Below are 22,920 nucleotides of genomic sequence, written 5' to 3'. Positions count from 1 at the left end.
CGGCTCCTCCGAAGGAGTGACTAGAGAAAAAGTACAGGTTGCCGGACACAGTCCCCAAATGTTTAAGGTCTCAACCATCCCCAGACTCTATGGGTTCAGCTACAGCGAGAACACATTCTTCCAACCCCTCTTTGCCATGTATGTTCCCTCTGGATCCAGAGGGTAAGAAGCTGAACACGATGGGCAAACGCATCATCACTACGCTTGCATCCATGGTCAAAACTGCTAATTTATTGGCCATTCTGTCCAGGTATGAGAGAGAGCTCTCATACAAACTGGGCCCCATTCTAGACTTCCTACCAGAGGACAAGAAGGCAGAGGCTTTAGCCTTGTTCCCATGAAGGATAGATTGCCTCTGACCATGCCATCACAGTCGCCCTATATGTTGCTGACTTGGGGTTCTGGCAAATGGGCAATGGCACAGTTCTGCGTCATCAGGGATGGCTCAGGGCCACCAACTTCCAAGCAGATTTCCAGGCCAAAGTTGTATTTATGACGTTCAACAGAGTGGACCTCCTCAGCAAGGCTGTTGATGATACCCTGCAGTCTATTAAGACTGATACTGAAACGACTTGCTCTCTGGGCACGCTTCAACAGTGAAGGCAGTCCTTTTGCCCCTCCCCCATGGGCGTTTTCCACGATCTTCAAAGGACTACAAGCCGTTCTATTGTCAACCCTCCCGTTCCATCGCTCAAGAGGTTTACAGAGACGATTGCAGTCGTACAGAGGGGGTGCACTGCGTCGACAAGGAGCATGCTCCAGAACACTAACACCCAAGCAGGCCTGACCAAGTCCGGGGCCCGTCCTTCCACTTCAGCACCCCAGGAGGCCGACTGTCACAATTTGTCAAAGAGTGGCGCAACATCTCCACCAACAAGTTGGGGCTGAGCATTGTTCAACGGGGTCACACGCTGAAATTCCAAGACAAATGCCCCTCCATTCCTTCCATCATGAAAGGACCAATAGAGACAGTGCCTCTGAGGCTCCGGAGTGTACTCAAGATACTTACTAGTATGAACGAAGTCATGCGGGTAGAGACCCATCCTCGATCTAAGACAACCCAACAAATTTCTCAAGTCAAAAAAGAAAACGCATGGTCACGTTACAGCACGGCCTCAAGCAACTGGAGCACAGAGGCTTTCTGGACCTGGAAGATACCTACTTTCACATCCCCATTCTTCAAAGGCACTGTCAATTCCTCTGGCTCATTGTAAACGGCAAACAGCACCAATTCAAGGCCCTTCCCTTCGGGCCTCCAGTCGGCCTGAGGATCTTCACCAAGTGCCTGGCTACAGTGGCGGCACATCTACATCTATCCCTACCTAGATGGTTGGTTGATGCATGCCCGCTCTCAGCCACTGGCCCTGCGGCACACTGCAGAGACCATCAGGTGCCTCACTTTGCTGGGGTTCTGGATCAACTTAGGTCCTGCGTGGTGCCATCCCAGAATGCTCTCTTCCTAGGTTCACGTCTCAACACACTGACCTGTCTGGCTTACCCTTCGGAGGAGAGGGTCAAGGCCATCTTGGGCAAAGTGCAACAGCAATCAACTCTTCGAGTGACGACTGACCACTCCATCAAATCGCTGCTGGAGATGATGTCCTCATGCGTCCCTCCGTCCCTCATTGCAGGCTGTAGATGAAACCGTTGCACCAGTTCCTGTATGCCAGATGGCAGCAAATATCAGGTTCCTGGAACAACAAGATCACCCTCATTCCAGCGTTCTGGACAACGTTGCAGTGGTGGGTCGTTCTGCAGCATCTCACACAGGGCGCTCCCTTTCACCTTCCAGCACATCAGGCCACCAAGGTCTCCCTACAAGGGTGGAGAGCGCACAAAGGGCAATTTTACGCCATGGGCTTATGACAACCGGATGAGAAGGAGTTGCACAAAAAAGTCCTGGAGCTGCGAGCAGTGTTCTGGGCTCTCAAGCCCCAACACAAAACACAACCACCATGTTCTACATTAGGAAGCAGGGGGAACCTACTCTCCCATTCTATCCAAAGAGGCACAAGTGATGTAGAAATGGGCTATAGATCAGAAGATGTTTCTCATCCCATTCCATCTGGCAGGCATTCACAATACCATTGCAGACTCTCAGCCGAGAACTATGATCCTGCCACGAGTGGGGACTTCAGCAAGCTCAGGTTTTTCATCTCTTCTCCAAGTGAGGTTGTCCTAGGATTACCTGTTCGCCACGGCACGAAACGCAAAGTGCCAAGGCTTTGCCATCCGGTAACTGCAACCAAGGAGTCTATGGGATGCCCTCTCATTCCCCTGAGAGGGATGATTTCTCTACACGTTCCCTCCAATACCTTTGATTCTGCAAGCGCTAAGGGCACTCAAGCAGACCCATTGCAAGATGATACTCATTGCTCTGGTATGGCCCAGGAAGATCTGGTACTCAGATCTTCTCCACCTGTCGGTGACTCCTTGCTTCAAACTGTCTCCTCTTCTGGACCTGCTCTCCAGAGATGGAGGGTATGCCCTTCATTACAACTCAGCATCATTGGAACTGGCTGCTTGGCTACTGGAAATCTAGAATCTGGACATTACTCATTGCCCGGGGAATGCAAGGATATACTCACTAAGGCTAGGGCACCATCAACGCTTTCGTACTAGAAGCACAAAATGACTCATTGTGGTGTGGATCGCAGGGGATTTCCCCTCTTCACATAAAAGCTCCTCAGATTCTGCCATATCTGCTCTCCCTAGCAAAAGCAGGACTTGCTTGTGCATCTATCAAGGTGCATCTTGGGCATATTTGCCAGTACACTCTGACTCCTGGCAGGCCTTCCTTGTGGTCTCAGACTTTTTAAAGAATTCCTAAAAGGTCTGTTCATAGCATTCCCTCCTGTGGAAGGCCCCAACCCCCGCGTGGGGGCTCAACGTAGTTCTGTCAAGATTGATGAGTACTCCTTTTGAACCTCTTCAGAGTATTCCAATAACATAACAGGTGTATTTGTAAAGCGCACAATCACCCCCTCAAGAGGCATCTTTGTGCTAATAACAGATATTTGTTACCCAACCTGTGACCATGAGGTCAAACACAGGCCACTGTACTGGATGCATTAGTCCACTAAGACACATTGAGGTTTTTGTCTTGAAAGACTGTTTTTCTGGTGGCGATCACTTCCGCCATACATGTTGGTGAGTTACAAGCTCTCTCTTATAAACCACTGTATTTGTCTTCGTCAATCCAAGGTGGCACTGCAGACTCATCCATCCATCATGCCAAAGGTTCCATTGGAATTTAATTTGAACAAACCTTCAGTTCTGCGCCTCTTCTTCCCCAATCCTGTTTCTGCCGCAAAACGGACTTTGCATTCACTGGACTTGGCTTGTGCTTTGAAATTCTACATTGCATGCATTAAGTCTTTTCACACAACCTCTGAGTTGATTGTAACGTTTGCACCCTCTCCAAGGCTTCCATTTCCAGGTGGCTCTTTGGCTCTATCACATATTGCCATTGACTTGCAAACAGGCCTTTGACAGGAAGGCTGAAAGCCCATTCCACCAAGGCCGTGGCTTCTACTACGGCATTCTTGTCTGATGATCCCCTGCTGGACATTTGCAGGGCTGCTATGTGGAGGTCGACTCATACCTACATGGAATTCTACTGCATCGACAGGTATTCCAGGGGTGACTCTTGTGTCAGCCAGGCTGTGCATCGCAACATGTTTGCTTGAGGTGATTGTGTTCCGCAGGTGAGTCGTATTGCTTCTGTGGAGCCTTTGTCACCTCTTGTAGTTGTATATGTACTGCTGTATAATCATATTTATGAGCATGTGAATCCATGTAAGATCCCATGCTGGCGAAGAAGCAAATTACTTACCTATAACTCCCATTCTGCGTGGGTGTCTTACATGGATTCACATGCAACGCTCCCTCCCTTCTACCCCTCTATAGCTGTTTACGTACACTTCTAAATCAGAAGATGTCGACTGACTGTGGTTAGATCTAAGGAGGACGAATGCCATTGGCTTGGGAAGTATGGCCCAAAGTGACAGCAATAGGCTGTATAAATGACCAGCAGTTTTTAGATTTAAAGTGAAACTGATTTAATTCTACTGAGGATTCCAAGCCTGACGATGGGGAATATTCATGAGCATGCGAATCCATGTAAGATACCTGTGCTGGAGAACAGGAGTTACAGGTGAGTAGTTTGTTACTTAACAATAATCCCTCCTGTTGGGGAATTAAAAACATTGGATAATGATTATATGGAGGGTTGGCAGAAAAATGTTGTTTGCACCTCTAAGGGCTTTTTCCATGGGAATAAGAATGTCTATCGTAGAGTACTATTGGCACTGTATGATATTTTAGGATTTTTTTTAAAAGGCCAATAAGATTATACTCCAATTTAGAATTTTATATGACTGTATGTACTGTGGTGGCTGTAGCCAAAGAGTTACTTTTGTGGGTTCTAGTATTTGTAACTTGATCTGTGCAGAGGGAAAGTACTTCTCTGAATTAGGAATTTAAACCAATCTTAACAGCCGAGTTAAAAATTGCCATTTACATGACGATTGGTACCTACCCAAAACAGTTAATTGCCCAAAGCAGGGAATCTCTGAAGTTGCCTCGCGGAGCTCAACTCCCATATTAGTGGATAATATTATGGAAGTGCACTCTGGGGCACTATAGAAGGCATTAATTTGCCATCCTCATATGGAGATATTTGCTCAAGCCAGGGATCCAGTCTATAAAAATCCTAGACACCATCTTTTATCACTGACCCAAAGCCCCCCAACCCCACCCCACACATTTTGGGAAAATCATTTTACAATAGTCTCCTGGTGCATTGTCGCCTAAACGGATATATGCGTGACCCTGAATTTGAATCATGTATATCAGGGTTTGACATTGTTCCAGGAGACCAAGTTGATTTCTTCTCAACATTCAGTAATTTGGGAATTTTGTATTCCCCAACCAAAAAAAAGACATTGTGGAAGGAATAAAGGCGGGGTTGGCGATTTTTGTGGCTAATTGGTTGTACCCATATATTCATCAAATACACTTCTCATTATATCCATTAAGCTACTGGAAGGAGATACCTTGTTGATATATAACTTTTATAATGCATAACATGGATATGGCTTGGGGTTAAGACGTTATCAATCTTTTATGTGTGGTGCATATTGAAGGCAAGCCCTGAACGCTAACACCAGAGAAAATACAACCCGCAAGGGAAGAAAGGGCCAAGTCGATCTTGTAAGGATAACACGTTTTAATCTCATGCACAGATGAGAGCAACAGCAAAGAACTCTGCTGCCAAGAACGTTCTGCCAAAAAGAGGTACAAGCAGAAACATTTAAGGCAAAAACGTTGTCATAATGACGCAATATATGTAATACAAACCTGTGCAGCTGATTGAATGGACCCTATAGAGGTGCTGACTTTATCCATATGGGATGGCAGTTTATTGGTCCCAGACCAGTCTGTCCGTCTTCCATTACATGGGCATTGAAGGACTTATCTTCTTCTAAAGTCGAAGGTCAGAAAACAAATTAACTATACTCCTATTATATAGCTTGTTTATCGCTAATACCATGCACTTGGCAGGCCTCAAAAACAGATGCACAGGAGGTTCCAGGGCACTTTAACCTTCACTTGCACATTTCACTCACTTCCTCCGCATCATCCAACTCCCAGGTCTTCCACCCTCGATTGAACTATAATTTATCCCACCCAGCACCTCACAATACAAATCACACGATTGTTGCTGCAACGATACATCCTGTCCATCCTTTGTGAACATTTCAGGACTTGTTACTTTGGGGTTGATGGTCAAAGGGCACCTGGTGTCATGGAGTTCGGGGATCTTTAGGGTTTAGTCCGTTATTTGTGGTCCCTCAGGAATGGGCTGGGTCGTGCTTTGGCCAAAGTGAGATAACATGGCCACCAGGTGCTGGCCTCTAAGCGCAGCCTTGTTGGGCACATTCCTTTTTGGTGAAAGACACATCTATGCAACACTTTCAAGAACAATGGACAAACAGTGTGGCGGGTGCAAACTGTCCTCATGGGAGCTCAGGCATGACTGAAGATTTCTGTTGCCTCGGACTTGGGCATTGTGCATGCAATGCTGCCTTTACCGTGCTTACTGTGCAAGCCTTCTACCTAAGAATATTAATATCTACGAAAAATATCAAAGCTGCCCGTGTCTTGGGCCGCACCATATGTATATACTATAATTGATGATGTTAGCACGAGGTCCTACTGGACGGGAAAGCGCCCCTTTAACTGACCCCCCTCGGTTCATTACAGTGCCTCAAATGCATCTTGCCTTACTTTAAAGTTCCTGGGGGAGGGATGGGGCTGTCCCCCTTCCCAACATTCCCCCATTTTGTTACTTCTACAGTAACGAATTCTGGAATTGCTCCCACTCTGCAGTTTCTACATCCACATATGGCTTATTGCTTTTTACTGGCACCCGCGCCCTACACAGTGATCACAAACTCTCCCCCCACGCGCATACTCTTCAGGTGAACAAGTGATATAAATGCAACCCTCCTCCCCCGCCAGGTCCACCCAAACCTGTGTGTAGTTTTCTGGATCAGGGGTTGGGAAAGGACATTGTGGTATAAAGGGTCAACTTCATCTCTATATGGGATGGGACTCATTTAATACTTCGGGTCACCTAGTGGAACATTGGTTTGTACTTCAATGCTTTTTGTTTCGTAAAATGCTTTTGAACCTCCAATTGATACCATAGTTCTTGCATTATTGGGTGCCACAGTGGCACAGCATCGAAGAACCAACTGACACGTGCAGAAAATGACCAGGATGAAAACAATGATGGGTATTACCATCTTCACGATTGCTTTTAGCAACGATGAGGCCCAGTTGAGTCATGCTTAGCCACTAATTGTCCTGAATTCCTCCCTCCTGCTTCATGCGAACACCTTGGCCATGGACAGCTGCAATGATGTGGGATAGTGAGGTGTGAACGTGCAACAGGAATTGCCAAATTCTTTGCAAACCCCACCCTCCATTGCTGTCAACATATCGAGCACAAATCTATTTTGCAGTGTCATAAGTCTTAGTGCTCGTAACTCAACCTTGATCATGTTGAACCCATTTGCTGTGTCGTTTGCAAGCTGGACCAGTTCCCACTGCATGATCCAGTCATTTGGCATTGGCTGCCACCTGTACCACTGGCAAGAGTAGGGAAGTGAAGAAGGATTCTGCTGAGCTGAACAGCCGATACTCTTCTGGTATCTCGGCAAGCAAAGTGGAAGAGTCTTTAGATATGTAATTCGATCTTTTCATCCTCTGCAGTTGTTGGAGCTGTCCTTTTCCTAACGGATGTTGGGCTCTTGAGTGGGCACCATGCTCTTATATTCAGTTTGCATTGTGGGAGAACTCGTTGGCCCCTCTGCATGCAGTACTACCCCCTTCAGATGTTCTTCTGGGATTACTAATAGCGCTGAATGCAATGTGGCCAGAGAACAACAGCCCCTCCCTGACGCTGAGAGGTGCAAGTAAGCTTGACGACCACGGATCCAGTAGTAATCCATCAATGCCACTGTTGCTTTCTTCATGTCTGTGATCAAGAGAGTCTTATTACAATGTTCATTTATGCCAACAGAGACTGTACCCTTGCTGCGGAAACAGAGCTTGTATTCTCCTTCCTTGTGCGCCTGCACTGGCTTTTTCATTGCTGCAATTCACGTCAGCTTTGTGATATGCTCTGTCCAGATTTGTGCACAGAAGTTGACCACTCGTGCTATTCTGTCCTTAATGTATGTTACCAGTCCTTCTGCCATGCAAGGTAGTGTGCTGTCCTGCCAGTTATTATTGACATATTTCTGCCCCTTCAACATCAGATAAGGTAACTCCACACACTTGATGTTCCTTTGGTCGTCGGGACGCTTTATGAAATCTGGCCACGCCATTTGCAATTCCACACTTTATGCCTGGAGCATTCCTTTTATTCTGCATAGCGCAAGATGAACCAGGTATTGTATCTCTATAATTGGGACTGCTTGCGGTATTAACACCTTGGGAGCCCCTGATGCGTGCTTATTGAGTGAACACACATAACAGCTTCCATTTACAGCATTTCTCCCCACACCACTCTTATCAGAGTACCAGGAATTAGAGAATTTGGGGTGATAAATATCCTCAATCACATCAAAACCCAACCCTTGATATGTGTCATAGTTTTGTCGTACTTCTCTTTTCATTCTTCCGTGCACATTTTCAAAGATTGTTGCTTTAGTAATACTGTCAGAAATACCATTGTATCCTTCCATAGTGGTAGACAATCTCCTATTTATTGTAATCAACGTGTTCTCTACTTCCTTCACAGACGGAACTTGCATATTAGAGTAATTGACCCAATTACCATTGTTTTTTTGTATTTTTAAAAATGATTATATTGCATAATTTCCGAAAATAACAATATACAACAACAACCAACTCAATGTTTAACATCTTGCATCTAGACAACCAACAAACCCATCTCCCCCCCCAACTCAGCCAGTACGTCACTTTTTAAACAGCACGTTTCGTATCCTATAGCATCTCCTTCCCCCAATGTGTCATGAGTGGCATTATCTGTACTACAGCCAGTGAACATAGACACTGTCAGTTATATCCATCTTTGAATATCCATTCCCACTCTTTGTTAGCCCAGCCCTTTTTCCCATGCTACAGTTTCACTTTTCTAGTTCCCTCCACCATACCATAACACTTGGTTGCTTCGCCTCCTCCCATCGCATTGCAATACTACATTTAGCTAATATATACATCAAATCTTTCAGTTTTTTTAACGATTTATCTTTTTTGCTTCTCTTGAATCTGCCAAGCAGGCAGGCTTCTGGAGTCTGGATATCCAACTATATCCAACTCTATTCCACCCTGGGCCCCTTTTTGTGCCAACTCCTTCCAGAACCCCTGTACCATCGGACATCCCCAAAACATGTGTGTGAGGCCCGCATTTTCGAGAGGCGGGGATTGTGCACTGTTGCCGTGTAAAGTGAGCAGGTGGGATGGGGTCTGTTGAAGAAAGGACAGCACTTCCCCTGTTATTTGCGACAGCATAACAGCAGGTCCCTGCAGGTGCTTTTATCGGGCAGCCGCACCTTGGAGCCGCTGCACTCTCCGTCCCCAATCTCCCAACTTCTCACCAATTGCTTCGTGCAGCTGCCTTCTACTTTCTCTATGTTGTGGCTGCTCCTCTCATGGTCGCACTTCCGTGGGGTCCACCGGCTCTTCACTGCAGCTTCACTATCTTCAAACTTTGCTGCCTTTAGGCTGGCAGCTCTGAGGTCTCATTGTCCGCTGCGTCCCTCCACCGCCATTTTCTCTCCTCGACTCCTGTCTCAGCGCTGACAGTGTTTCTCCCTCCTTGGTGTCTCCTGTGGTCTCTCACACGCTCATGACCTACTCCAGTATTTCGTACAGCAGCTTGCTTGTGGGTTCTTTAGCAGCAATTAAGCAAGCATTTGTAGCATATCAAATTCCAGATCACAGGAGCTTCCAGTTTGTATGTCTGCCTCACATGGCAGCTGGCCATGCCCCCCTACCATTGTTATTACTCATATTCACATTAGTGTTAACATATGTAACTCCACTTATTATTGTTATTGACACTTATATGTATCATTCCATTTGGATAATATGCAATCCTATTTCACCCACTCCACCCTTTATAGGACCTCCCCCTATAATACCCTCCCCAATACGCCCCCAATAATATTAGCAATATCACACACAAGCCTCCTGCAAGTACTAACCAACAATAATAGATATATTTCCATAGTCTTTCATTTGAATCTCTACGCCTCAGGTCCCACCTTAACAATCTATGTACATGAGCTGCATCCACCTGCTTTCCACCTGTAAAAGAAGCACAGACGCACAAGACAACAAAAGGGAGGGACGTACGAGATGTACACTCTACAGGACAAAAAGAAACAAGAGGAAACACAGGGGAAGAGGAGGAGAGAAATAGTGAGAGAGAAATAGTGAGAGAGAAAAGGAGAGAAAGTGCTCCTAAAAGGAAAAAAAGTGTGGAGTTAGCAGCTGAACTTTGGCCTGGCACTTGAGCGTGCCACCACACCTGTGTCACCTTCGGGCAGGCCAATACGGAGCTCTGGGTACAGGTACTGTCACCCCTGTTTTTAAGCGATATACAAGTAGTTAGAGCTAAGGTGTCCTCTTTTTTAGGGGGCTGTGTGGCTGAGGACTGATTTAGACAAGTAACAAAAGGTGCCACAAAAGGAGCTGCATTACTGGGTGCACCTCTCTGACGTTCGTAGGGCACCTCCAGAAGATATAGTAGTGCACCAGTTGTCTTAAAAACAGGGGTGATTTAGACAAGTAACAAAAGGTGCCACAACAAACAGCTACCCACCTATACACGCATTAGATGTGCTTGGTTCTAAAAAGTGCTACTTAACATGTCGGTCAATAGATCCAGGCATAGAGAATAGAGATGAACATTTTAATAAATATATATAAAAACCGTTGAAACATTTTCCATGTAAGACAATAGACAAAAATGCATTTTGATAACGAACAACGAAAGAATATCACATAAAAAACAAACTCATGTGACGGTCATGTTTTTCAATAATTGAGCAAAACCACAAATTTCATAGAGTGGCAACATTGTGATGTTAGTAATAATGTGTAGTGAACACATAATGATTTTCATAATTTGTAAATGATAATTGCTAGTCCTTGACTCCGTCGACACAGAGGAATGTGTTTCTGGGAAACAGTGATGATCTTGGAGAAAATCTATAGCCGATTTTAACCGCTAATAGAAGTATACTGATCCCGTCTTCAGGACGAAAGATGGTGGCATCACATCAATAGTGCCAGAATTGAGGGTGAGAAACCGTCAGGTAACTTTTCTTGTTATAACAATCTAAAAACCAAAAGGCACAAAAAACGGCAAATTGGTAACGTAAAAATGTAAAACCGAACTTGAAGGTGACATATCTCTATTTGAGTGCACTTACAACTTATTGCACTAACCTTTCAATTGCTTTGATAACGTGTATGGTCGCGAATAGGGAGAATGATTTAACCAAATTCGGCTTCTATCACTGTGTAGATTAGCAGTGACTGGGGCTGAAATAAACAAAAAATGCAAGTACCTTTAGGGGACTTTACACTTTGCAAGATATTTCTTATTATTTTTACCTGTAAGTGGATTAGTATTAATTTCGTGAGTATCATGCAAGATTCTGCACATTAGTGTGTTATTTGTATTTGAAAGTGCTCGTACGCAAATCAGTGCATATTTACCACTGATATTGCAGTGGTGTCATGCCGGCACCTAGCATGTGCAACCCTAGAGCCAGCATGTGAACACGATGTTGTTAACCACATGCAGAAGCAAATGGCATTTAAATAACATATTGTATATAAATATACCTCGTGTTGGTGATTCCACAAACGAGGCAGTTGAAAGTCTGAATGCTTGACCAGCGTGTTGTTTAGCATTTCATGATGCCGGGCTGTATCAAAACGAAAAGTTAGATATTTTTACTGGACTTCGTGTTAAGTATGAGAAACTTAAAGCGAGTAAGCGTGCTGCGGCTTCGCTAACCTTCTGTCAATGTTAGCGTTGTTAAATCAAAAACCCGCTTTTCGATTCGATGTAACTAGACGCCGTTTTGAATCAAAAATGAATCCACGGTTATCGTATCCGGAAGTGATTTAAAAGAGGGGCTGTGTGCAACTAGACCGCAACTTCCGAGTTGTTTTTCAAGACTGAGCAGCCATCTTTGGGTAAAAAATGGCCGACCATTAGCAGCAAAAGGGGTGAAACATATAGATATGTCGAGCTCACGAGATGCCGCTATTTCATCAAATACTGGCATGACCGTATGTACAATTAAGACGGAGTATCACTATAATGGCATGTGGGCCAAGAAAAACGAAATTTAAAAAGTTTTACTGCAACGGAAGTATCCGAGGTATAAGGGCAAAACAGCCCAAGCTATTGTTGCACACATGCACACTAAGGACCAAACATATTGCAAAAGATGCAAAATTGTTTTTTAGGACAGACGCCCGAAGTATAAGTATGAAAATACACAAGATGTTTGTAGCATGGATGCATGCATAACAGCAAGCACAATTATCTCGGGATATAGATAAATATCAAATATGTTTCAAGAATTTGAACAGAATGAATTAATAGATGTTAAATCACGTGTGCAAGTCTATGTCGCATTGAAAGGGAACTTACTAGGTTGTCGAAGGTCATTTTTGGAGAAACAGGCGCCACTCAATTCCAACATTTAGGCCTGCTTGTACGGTGTTTAAATTATAGATCCATTTCTGCTCTAGTTGTTTCAGCTTCCGATCCCTGTCTCCACTTTGAGGGTGGGCCGGCACTGTTTGAATGATGTACCATTGTATATCTTTGGCAGTATGTTTAGCCTTCAAAAAATGGGATACCAGAGGTTTATCGGGTACTGAATTCTTTACACAAGAGCGGTGTTCACAGATGCGCTGTTTGATGGGTCTCTTGGTTTTGCCAATATAAATCAAACCACATGGACATGGACATGTAATAGCGTAAATGGCCCACGGTGTGTTACAATTTGTGAAATTATTTAGATACCAGGTGCGGCCGTTGAGGATAACGACTTGATGTTTTCGTTTTTAACGACCCAGTTCTTTTTTAACATGGTGCAAAGTTTGGATAGCTTACTCTTCTGTAGGCCGTTGATCCTCTCCACAACTCATTGGCCTGCGGGTGGTAAATGGTGCATATTTGATGGCGAGCAATGTTGCAATTTGCTTAAACAATTAAAGTGTGTACTGTTGTCTGGTCTCAATACATCACATACACACTCCATTGAGGATAAACCTTGCACACTAAAAATGTAGTTGCGTATTTGGCATCTGGATGTGCGCAAGGTCCTGCCTTCACCCACGGGAAGCGGGAGATGACAGGCGATGAAATATCGGGAGCCACTGCACGTCTTGCCCATATCTGCATAGTCGATATGCAACACACGGAACGGCCCAGTAGGGCGGGGCAGAGTGCCTCTTATGGTTCGTAGTGTCATTCCCGTGCAGTAACTCTGACATGTGATACAGTGGATATCCAAATTTGCTAAATGCTCCTGGAGATTTGGAATAAACCAGACTTCCTGGATGTCCGTAGTGATGTGCTGCTTAGAAACATGGGATGTATGATGACAAATGCTACTATCAGTAACTCATGGCATAACTGCTTTCCCCGTTACCTCCTGTCTCCATTATAAATCAGTAGGGGATTGTGTACACCCTCATTTTATCCGCAGTTGCTTTGACTCCTTCAGTGCTTGTCTCTGTAACTCAATAATGTGTGCAGTTGGCATTGAATTCTAGGGGACATGGTGTTGCTCGATGTTTGCTGTTAACACAGGGCATTCTGCTTGTTGAGTTACTGGAAGATATGCTGCTATTTTGGCCACTGCGTCTGCAGCAGTGTTTCTGGGGGAGTCCTTGTCCGTGTTATTGGTGTGGGTGGTGCATTTTACGACCGCCGCTACGGATGGTTGTGATAGTGCGAAGATGAGCCTATCTAAGAATGCAGCATGTTGAAGTGGGGACACATCAGCCCTCCGGAACGCCCTCTCTGCCAGCTTGCGAGACTGGTGTGCACTGTTCTAGTGATGTACGCCGAATCTGAATAGGTGGTCACATGGCACCCTTGTGATACTTATTTTTATTTTTTTTGTAAAGTATTTTATTGGCATTTGTGTAAATACAAATACTTTAATAGTTAACAGATATCAACGTAACAAACAAACAAACAGTTAACCAATACAATCTTCATGGTGCAGTATATTGTTCTTGTCAATGTGAGTGAGGAGGGGGCAGGTGTCTAGCGATTCAGACGCCTGAAGGGGTTGAGTTCAAGGGGTTTCCATCTCTCGGGTGGTTCTTAGTCAAATTGCTGTTAGGGGTGTGTTATCAGGGGGGTTTATGGTCCGCGGCGTACTGTATGTCGCGCAGCAGAGCTTTCCATGATTCTAAGGTGTCGTTAGCGTTATTGCCGCCTGAGTTGGTTCCGTTTTGCCAAGCTCTGGTCTCAGCTTCCGTCCATCTTTCTAGGTCTTTTAGCCATCGTTCATGCCTCGGACCCCCTGGTGATTTCCATGCCATTGCTATGGATCTCTTTGCGAGAATGCAGGCTAAGTTCATTAGTTTGACTAGGTGCTTGTATTTGCTCAGTCTGGGATGAGCCCCTAATAAGCATTCTTTTGGGCTCCATTCGTATCTGGTTAGCCCAGCGTTTGTGCAGGTGTTTTTCACCATGGACAAGAATTTCGCCGTTTTGATGCAAGTCCAGAACCTGTGGATCATGTCAGCTTTGTTGTTTCCGCACCAGGGGAATTCTGGAGATGCCTGTTTGTTGAAGGTAGCCACTCTCAGTGGGTCATGTATGTTCTATATAAGACGTTCAGTTGGATCTGTTTGAATCTGGTGTTTCTTGACACCTCTTTGGGGTATAGTAATATTCGCTCCCATTCATTATCAGATAGTGTGATTTCCAACTCGGTTTCCCATTTTTGTCTCAGCGATGTGCTTTTCGGGTTGGGTCTGTCGATCAGTTTACTGTATAGGCAGGACACCGGTTTCCAGCCATCAGCTAGGTCGTACATTTCCTTGAGGAGGGGATCTGGAGCGGGTTCCTCTGGCCACATTGTCCATTGCTTTTTGGCAGTTGTCTTGAGGCGGTGGTACTACAGAAATTGGCCACTCGTGATTCCTTTGTTTGCTTGTAGCGATTCTTGTTCACCCTTGTGATACTTATAGTGCTTCTATGAGCGCCGTGAGCTCCACCGCCTGAGTTGAAAAGTGCATTGGCAATCTCTTTGCACTAATGTTTTGTATTCACCGTCCACTAGGCGCACCACAGCCGCCCCAGTGTGTCTCAAGCCTGTTCCTTGGTCAATTATTGCTGACCCATCAACGTCGAGGATCCCCCATCCCCCTACCCCCTCCCCCCTCGAGTGGGCTATCTTTTGCTTTGGGAATTTTGTCCTCCCCCCCCTCATAAAATGGACAATCATGTCAGCCCATGTCTTCATCTGTGCACATGTCAGTCAGAAACATAGCAGGGTTTACTCTTTTATATTTTATGATGTGGATAGTTGTGCTGGATAGGATGAGCTCATATGCAGATGCTCTTTGTGTTGTTAGAGTGGACTTTGATCTTTCCAGGATAGCGAACACGGTGTGCTCCACATATAATGCGATGTATCACCCCATTACTATAGTGGCACTCTTTCCAATTGCAAATGCTGCTGCAGTGAGTGCCTGTTTGCATGCAAATTGTCCCTGCATTACTGAATCTAGCATGCTGCTGTAGTAGGCCAATGGTTTGTGGCCCATCATGCTCTTTTGTGGTAATACTGCAGTTATAAGTTAGCTATTGGTGTGAGAGAATAGGTAAAACTCTTGCGTGTAGTCTGCAGTGGCTAGCACTGGGGTGGTAGATTACTTCTTTGAGGGCATCGAAATTGGTGAGCATGTCTTCTGTCCATCCAATCGTATCAGTCTTTTGAGCCTCCTTGAGGCCCTGCAAAACGGGCCTGGTGTAGGCTGTGTGAGAAACCTGGAAGTGTCTCACCCGCTAGTCCCCGGGATCTGTCATCTAGGTGGCCAGGACACAACCATCGCTTTTGGATCCAGTTCCCAGGGGTGGACCAGTGCGGGAGGATCGCCGGGGTGAAGGGTCCTCAGGGAGTGGAAGTGGGACACTGGATGTCGAGATGTGGAATCCCTTCCCTGTAACACCTTTACCCCATCCTACCAGGTAGGATACTTAGGAACTCACCCCTCCCCCCTTTCACAACAGGAACACTTTCTCACGGACAGCTCACTGTGAGAGAAAATGTACTAACACCCGAGCCGTATACCTGACATGTCCCAATACAATGGTCAGGCAGGGTCAGGCAATCACTGACCACTACACACACCTGACTTCCATTACACTTCTCCACATGGATAAAAGGCAGAGCACACTCTGAGCAAAGCACACGAGGAAACAGCAGTTTCAAGATGGGGGTTTAACACAAGGAGAAAGCCGGCAAAGCAGAAGAGGATTGCAAGGATGGAAGTGTTCAGAAATCCTTGACAATAGGAAATCTAATACCAGGAATCAAGGCTGAAGAACACTGCATTGTGTGTCAGAGGTACCCGGGCTTTCCTGTGTTGATAGCCAGGCGAAGAGACGATACCGAAGGCAGAGTGGTCCGGCACCACGTGGGTGCTCATTCGAAAGTCTCTGTTGGGTAGCCAGCTGAAAGGTGCTGAATGTGATGAATGATATGGAATTGTAACATCGGAGTGGTCCTGCAACAGGTCAAGCAACCCTGTGCACATTTGAAAGACTTTGATAGTTGTTGAAATCGTATATGAAGTTGGTCTGAGCCTGGCAGAGGGAGATGAGCTAAAAGCTTTTGATTAAAGCTAATTTGAGTAAAGTTCAGAACTTTAAATGGAATCTGAGCCCGACTGGGGGGATCTGAGATCTGAGCCAACTGAGGATGATCCATGATGAGCCGTGAGTACCCGAGTAAGAACACCCTATGAGGAATTACGTACATGAATAGTGTACGAACATTGTGGTGAAAGGATCTGAGCCCGGCTGAGGGGGATCCGATGTTAATAGTGAATCGCCTGAGAAATTGAGTATGTGTGAAAATTTCAAAAAGGAAAGGAACGCATTGTTTGTTGTATCAGGCCCTCTGAATCAAGAGACTTTGAAAGGAAAAGAGACTTGGGCAGGGAAGGCCCTGATGCTATTTATTGAACTGTATCCTCGTGCCAGAGAAGCCAGAGACTGTGCTAAGATCGAGTGTACCGCCTTGTCCCTTGCTGAAAACATGGGGAAGGGAGGCAAATGGCCTGGACATCTTGACATATCATTTTGAGACCACTTCTTTCTTTTTTGTAACATTGTCCCCCACGCTATTTGTATTTAGAGGTAAGGATTGACAATAGGTTTATTAGTATAGGCCCTTTTATTTTAACCAGACACTAAGAGGACTGCGTTATTTATTATTTGATGTTTGTAGCTTGGTCCCATCTGTAGATTTAGGAATAGATATGTGTTTTTCAAACCCTTTTTGTAGGTCAATAAACACCCTTGAATTGTGGTCACTTGTGTCTGTCTTACTGTTGATACCATGCCTTCCTTACACGTGGTGTTAGAGTGGGATGTGACTCAATTGAAACAAAATTTGGTGAACCCTAAAATTCCAGAAGCTTAATCATAGAGCCTCAGACCCCTCTATTGCCAGGAAGGAATCACTAGGCTTTCATATCTGTAGCAGCAGAGAGGCTACTATCCTTCCAAGGAAGAGGAATGATTCCCACAGACTTAGCTTTGATACCCCCTCCTGGGTGTTATATAAGATTGGCCATAAAATCTGGCCTAGCTTGAAAGTTTGGTCTAGACGTTCTAGCAGGCGTCATTGATCCCAACTATTGGCCATAAAATCTGGCCTAGCTTGAAAGTTTGGTCTAGACGTTCTAGCAGGTGTCATTGATCCCAACTTCTGGGGAGACATAACCGTTCTCTTACAGAATCATGGTGAAATTCCATTTGTAGTACATCATGGGGACAGAATTGCACAAGGAATTCTTGAGATGGCTCTATAGTGAACAAGAAGATACAGAGAGTGGTGCGTTAGGCTGTGGGGAAGCTGTTGAACCATCTACCACTTAAGAGAAAAGGGAAGAAAAACTTACCATCTTTCCTGTCATAGTCTTCATCCAGCAAAATGATCCAGCCCTCTCTGAGGCTTTCTTACAAGAAATTCCAAAAGGAAAGGGAGAAGAGAAGTCCTTTTTAAAAAAAAAAAAAAAAAAGGATTGCTGTATAGAAAAGAAACATCCACAGAAGGCCTAAGTAAAACTCAGTTAGTAATCCCCAAAACACATGGGAAGATCGTACTCGAGATTGCCAAATCTCATCTGACTGGGGGACACTTAGGAAAATCTAAGACATTGGCACACATCAGTGGGAGGTTTTACTGGCCAGGCATCCATGCTGATGTAAAAAACTTGATTCAGACATGTTAAATATGTCAGCAAACCAGTACTCACATTCCCTTGCGCCTGCCCCTGTAAATCCTTTACCAATAATATAAATCCCTTTCTCAAGGATTGGGATGGATATCATTGGACCTGTGGAAACCTCTAGACTGAGTAACAAATATGTGCTCATGATTGTCGATTACGCGACCAGATACCCCGAGGCATTCCCTATGCAAAACAACACCACCCAGCAGATTTTAAAACACCAATTACCATACTTTTTCAGGGTGGGCTTTCCTAATGAAAGCCTGATGGATGAAGGATCCAATTTCATGAGCAACCTCATAAGTGAAGTCAAGGAACTGCTCCATAGCACTACCTTACGAACTTCAGTTTACTATCCCCAAACAGATGAATTGGTAGAAAGATTCAACAAAAACATCAAAATGACCCTAAGGAAGTTGGCAGATAAGAAGGGGAAGGCCTAGGACCGTATGATCCCCTGGGCACTATTTGCAGTAAGAAAAACCCCTCAGGCATCCATGGGATTCTCCCTTTTTGAACTACTTTATAGTAGAGCAGTAGAGACCAGAGACCTGGGAAGAAAGAGAAGAGGCACCTATTCCCCTTTCTCAAACCACAAGCAGATTGCAAAAGCATATGAAACGTGTTCAAAATGTAGTCTATACTCATATGGAAAAAGCACAACAAAAGTCCACCTATGACAAAAAGGTAAAACTAAGATCATTTTCTATAGGACAAAAAGTATTGGTCCTCTTACATACCTACGTAAATTTATTAAAAGAGTAGAAGGAAAACCCTTCTGCAACGATACTATCCTGTTTGGTACCAGAAGAAATAGATAACTTTGAATTAATTCCTAAAGAGCTATATAATCAACAACAAGAAGATCCAAAGGATTTAGTTATAACATTTCCCCGATGTATTTTCAGAGAAACCAGGAAGAGTGAAAGGCAATTACCACTACATTAGAACACCCAAGGGAAAAGTACCCACCCCCCTCCTTTCCCGACACAAACACTTTCTCATGGACAGCTCACTGTGAGAGAAAACGGACTAACACCCGAGCCGTACACCTGACATGTCCCAATACAAGGGTCAGGCAATCACTGACCATTACACACACCTGACTTCCATTACACTTCCCCACACAGATAAAAGGTAGAGCACGAGAGCACACTCTGAGCAATGCAAAGCACATGAGGAAACAGTGGTTTCAAAATGGCAATTTAACATGAGGAGAAAACCGGCAAAGCAGAAGAGGATTGCAAGGAACGAAGTGCCCTTGACTTTTTCACCGAAATACCTGTACTTTCAGAAATCCTTGATAATAGGAAATGTAAGACCAGGAAAAGAGGTTGAAGAATGCTGCATTGTTTGTCGGAGGTAGCCGGGGCTCTCCTGCGTCGATAGCCAAGGCGGGGAGAATCATTTACCGCTGTGGTACTGTCCTTTGCTCCTACAAAAAAGCATTGCCAGTGAAGCCAGCACAGCCAGTGAGTTGGGGAGACTGATACCAGGCCGGTCTGTATTGAAGCCAAGGCTGCAAGCGGCAACATTGTATAATCACAACTCAAGAGAACAGTGTATGAAACATATGTGGCGCGCAACGCGACTACATTTAACCAGCGGATGAGAGATTGAGCCTGTGCTGCTAATTCCCACAGAGACTTCCTCTTGCTCCCTGACTGTTGCCATTATTTAGTTTCACAATGAGGAATGCTCCCTGCAATGCTGTGAGACAGCATCAGGCTCCTTGCAGTGCCCATCCATCACAGCCAAACTATCAGCAGACTTCTAACCCCCACCCAGCCTACCCAGAGAAATGGCCAACCACTGACCCGTTCCAAAAAACCCTGCATTCCATGATAGTGAGTGACCCCAGCCATAAAACCAATAACCATAAAAGATCTTAGCATGTATGGCCGTTTCACCTCTCCACATCAATACATCCTTTGTAATACGAGATACAGGGAGGGATACATTATAGATTAAAAAAAAGAGGGTGGAGGCCTTGGGTGCGAGGGGTGCGATATCAACAAAGCACAGAATTTGTAGGTCGGCCAGATTGTGTGTCTTCCTCCCTTCCCCCTGGCACCAGTCCCCAAGCCACCCAGGTGCATGCCACAATGATGTAGTAGTAGTCTTAGTGTATCATAGCAGTCTTGAAACTGTAACGTCCGAGGAGCCTGACCTTCACTCCTTGGAGAGATGAGCCAGCGTACCCACATGGCAGGCAACATGCAGACGGTGGAAAAGAGAACCAATCATAGCCTGGCATTCTCTATTGAGCAGGCCCAAGTATAGGGTCTCGCCAACCAGTGAGTCTAGTTTTTACTGTACAGCGATGACAATGTACTGCCTTTCAAGCTTCTGCTTGTACTAACTTGCACCAGAACGTTCTTGAGCAGCAGAGTTCTTTACTGATACCTTTGTATGCTGTACAATTAAAACTTGTTATCCTGCCCATCCCAGGTGGAACTTGGATCCTTTCTCTCCACTATCACTCTTTCAACCTGCGGCGTCCCTTAGGGCTCTAACCTTTCCCCCTGGTTCTTCAATGTCTACATGGCTGCCCTGGCATGTGAGATTGCCAGTTTCCCCTCTAATTTCTAGTGTTATGTGGATGACACGCAACTCTCCTTCAGGATACCCTCAGCCACTTCCCTCTACATTGCTCATATCCGACTGTCTGTCTGCAATTCAGTCATGGTATGCTACAAACAACCTCTGTCTCAACACCAGTAAGACTGAGATTGTTCACATTGGGACTCCTGCTCCCACTTTCCCACTCTCACTCTGGTCGGCCTCCCTTGACCCTGCGCCCGCACCGACATGCGAGGCAAAAAACCTTGGGGTCATCTTCGACTCCACTCTGTCCCTCTCCACTCACATTTTGACATCTCTAAAAAGTCCAACTACCAGCTGCACCTCCTCAGGGGCACTGTTCCTTTTTTCACCTTCCCCCAGTGGCTCAATGTCTCCAGAGTCCTGGTTCTCTCAAGGCTTGACTACTGCAACAGCCTCTTTCTCAACCTTCCTGCCTCTGCTCTGCACCCTCTGCAACTCATCTAGAACAGAACCGCAATATTTATCCTTGGCCTCAAGCCCAGGGATCACATCTCTGCAGGACTGAAATCGCTACACTGGCTCCCAGTGGCTGCGAGGATTAAGTTCAAAACCCTTTGCATTGTCCACAAGGCCTTCTGGGGCCTTGGGCCAAAATACCTTCAACTCCCTCTTCCTAAATATCTTCCTTCTCGAGCTCTTTGCTCATCCACCTCCAACTACCTCAGGGTCAGCCGCTTCTCCAAGCAACGAGCTGGGGGTAGATCTCTCTCCGCAGCAGGGGCCTCCCTCTGGAACAGCCTTCCTGCCGCCCTGAAACTTGAGGAGAACCATCTCCGGTTCCGGAAGCACCTCAAAACCTTCCTCTTTGCCTCCGCTTTCTCTCCCTCTCTCCCCTGCTAAACTCACTGAATCTGCAACTGGGCCACTCACCGATCTCGGTCCTTGGCCCAGCCACTCTTCCCTGCACTGCCTACCTGCACTACGGGACTGTCTCTGTATCCTACAGCACCTTCTCCCGGCACTTACCTTGCACTTGCCACCAGCTGGCCCTATTATTTATCTTGTATTCTACTTACCATGTACTGCACTTTCCTTGCACTTGCCACCAGCTGGCCTTATTATTTATCTTGTATTCTACTCACCATGTACTGCGCTTTCCCCTCTCCCCTTCCCCTTGCACTTTTCTCAGTCCCCCTACCCTTGCGCGATCTGAATGACACCTGGCCTAGTAGGATCGTTGTCTGTCTCCCCTTGCCCCCCCCCCCCGCCTCGTCGCGCCTTGAAACACTTGTGTATAGGTGCGTTACAAATGCCATATCATATATCATATCACTGAAATCCCTCCACTTGCTCCCTGTGGCTGCAGGGATCAAGTTCAAGACCCGCTGCATTGTCCAAAAGGCTTTCTGGGGCCTGGGACCCACCCGGGCCTGGGACCCACCCATCTTCACTGATACCTTCCTAAATACTGTCCCTCCCCAGCCCTACGCTAATCTACCTCCAACCTCTGTGAGTGAGCAGGTTCTCTAAGCAGAGATTTGGAGGGAGATCTGTATCCTCAGCAGGGGCCTCCCTCTGGAATAGCCTCCCTGCCGCCATCTGTCTTGCACTGATCTCCTTAAATTCTGGAAACTCCTTAAGACATTCCTCTTCTCCTCTTCCTTCTCTCTCCCTCTTCCCTGCTAACCTCTCTCTCTGCTCTATCCCTCTCTCCCTCCTTTCCACACAGCATGCCGACTGGCCACCAGGAGTACCCCAGAGTCTCACAGGTCCTAGCACCCTCGCCAGTCCTCCAGCACTTGCCTCATGGCTTGCACTTGCCGCATTGCTACTGCACTCGGTCAATTACCCATTGAGAATGGCATCTCTCAGCACTTACCCAGTTTTCTGACCAACTGGGCACATCTGGATCCCCCTGCACTGTCCCCGTCCCCTCTCCTGTACCATCGGTGCACTTGCACGATCTGAACATACCATGCCTAGCCGGTCAAGTGGCACAGCGAGTAGAGCGCTCGCTTTGACATCCGTGCAGAGCCTGCTAACGCAGGTTCGAATCCCGGCGGGGCCAAACTCAGCCTTTCATCCTTCCAAGGTCGATAAATGAACACCACACACCGTGGGTAATAATAAGCAGCGCTCAGATACAGATACCGGAGGGTTCGTAGTGTATATAAGTGCCAAATTATTATTATTATTATTATTGTCTATCTTTCCCTTCCTGTCTCCCCTCCTGCATGTTGTCACCTCTAGGCTCTTGGAAAAAACTGCAGAATCTTCGTCGTCCCTATTTGTTGTTATCTACACGGTTAATTGTTT

Source organism: Ambystoma mexicanum, chromosome 1q, assembly GCF_040938575.1.
Source record: "Ambystoma mexicanum isolate Mex_15411 chromosome 1q, UKY_AmexF1_1, whole genome shotgun sequence".
NCBI lineage: Eukaryota > Metazoa > Chordata > Amphibia > Caudata > Ambystomatidae > Ambystoma > Ambystoma mexicanum.
The sequence above is the reverse complement of the archived record's forward strand: the minus strand, read 5'-3'. Positions refer to the sequence as shown.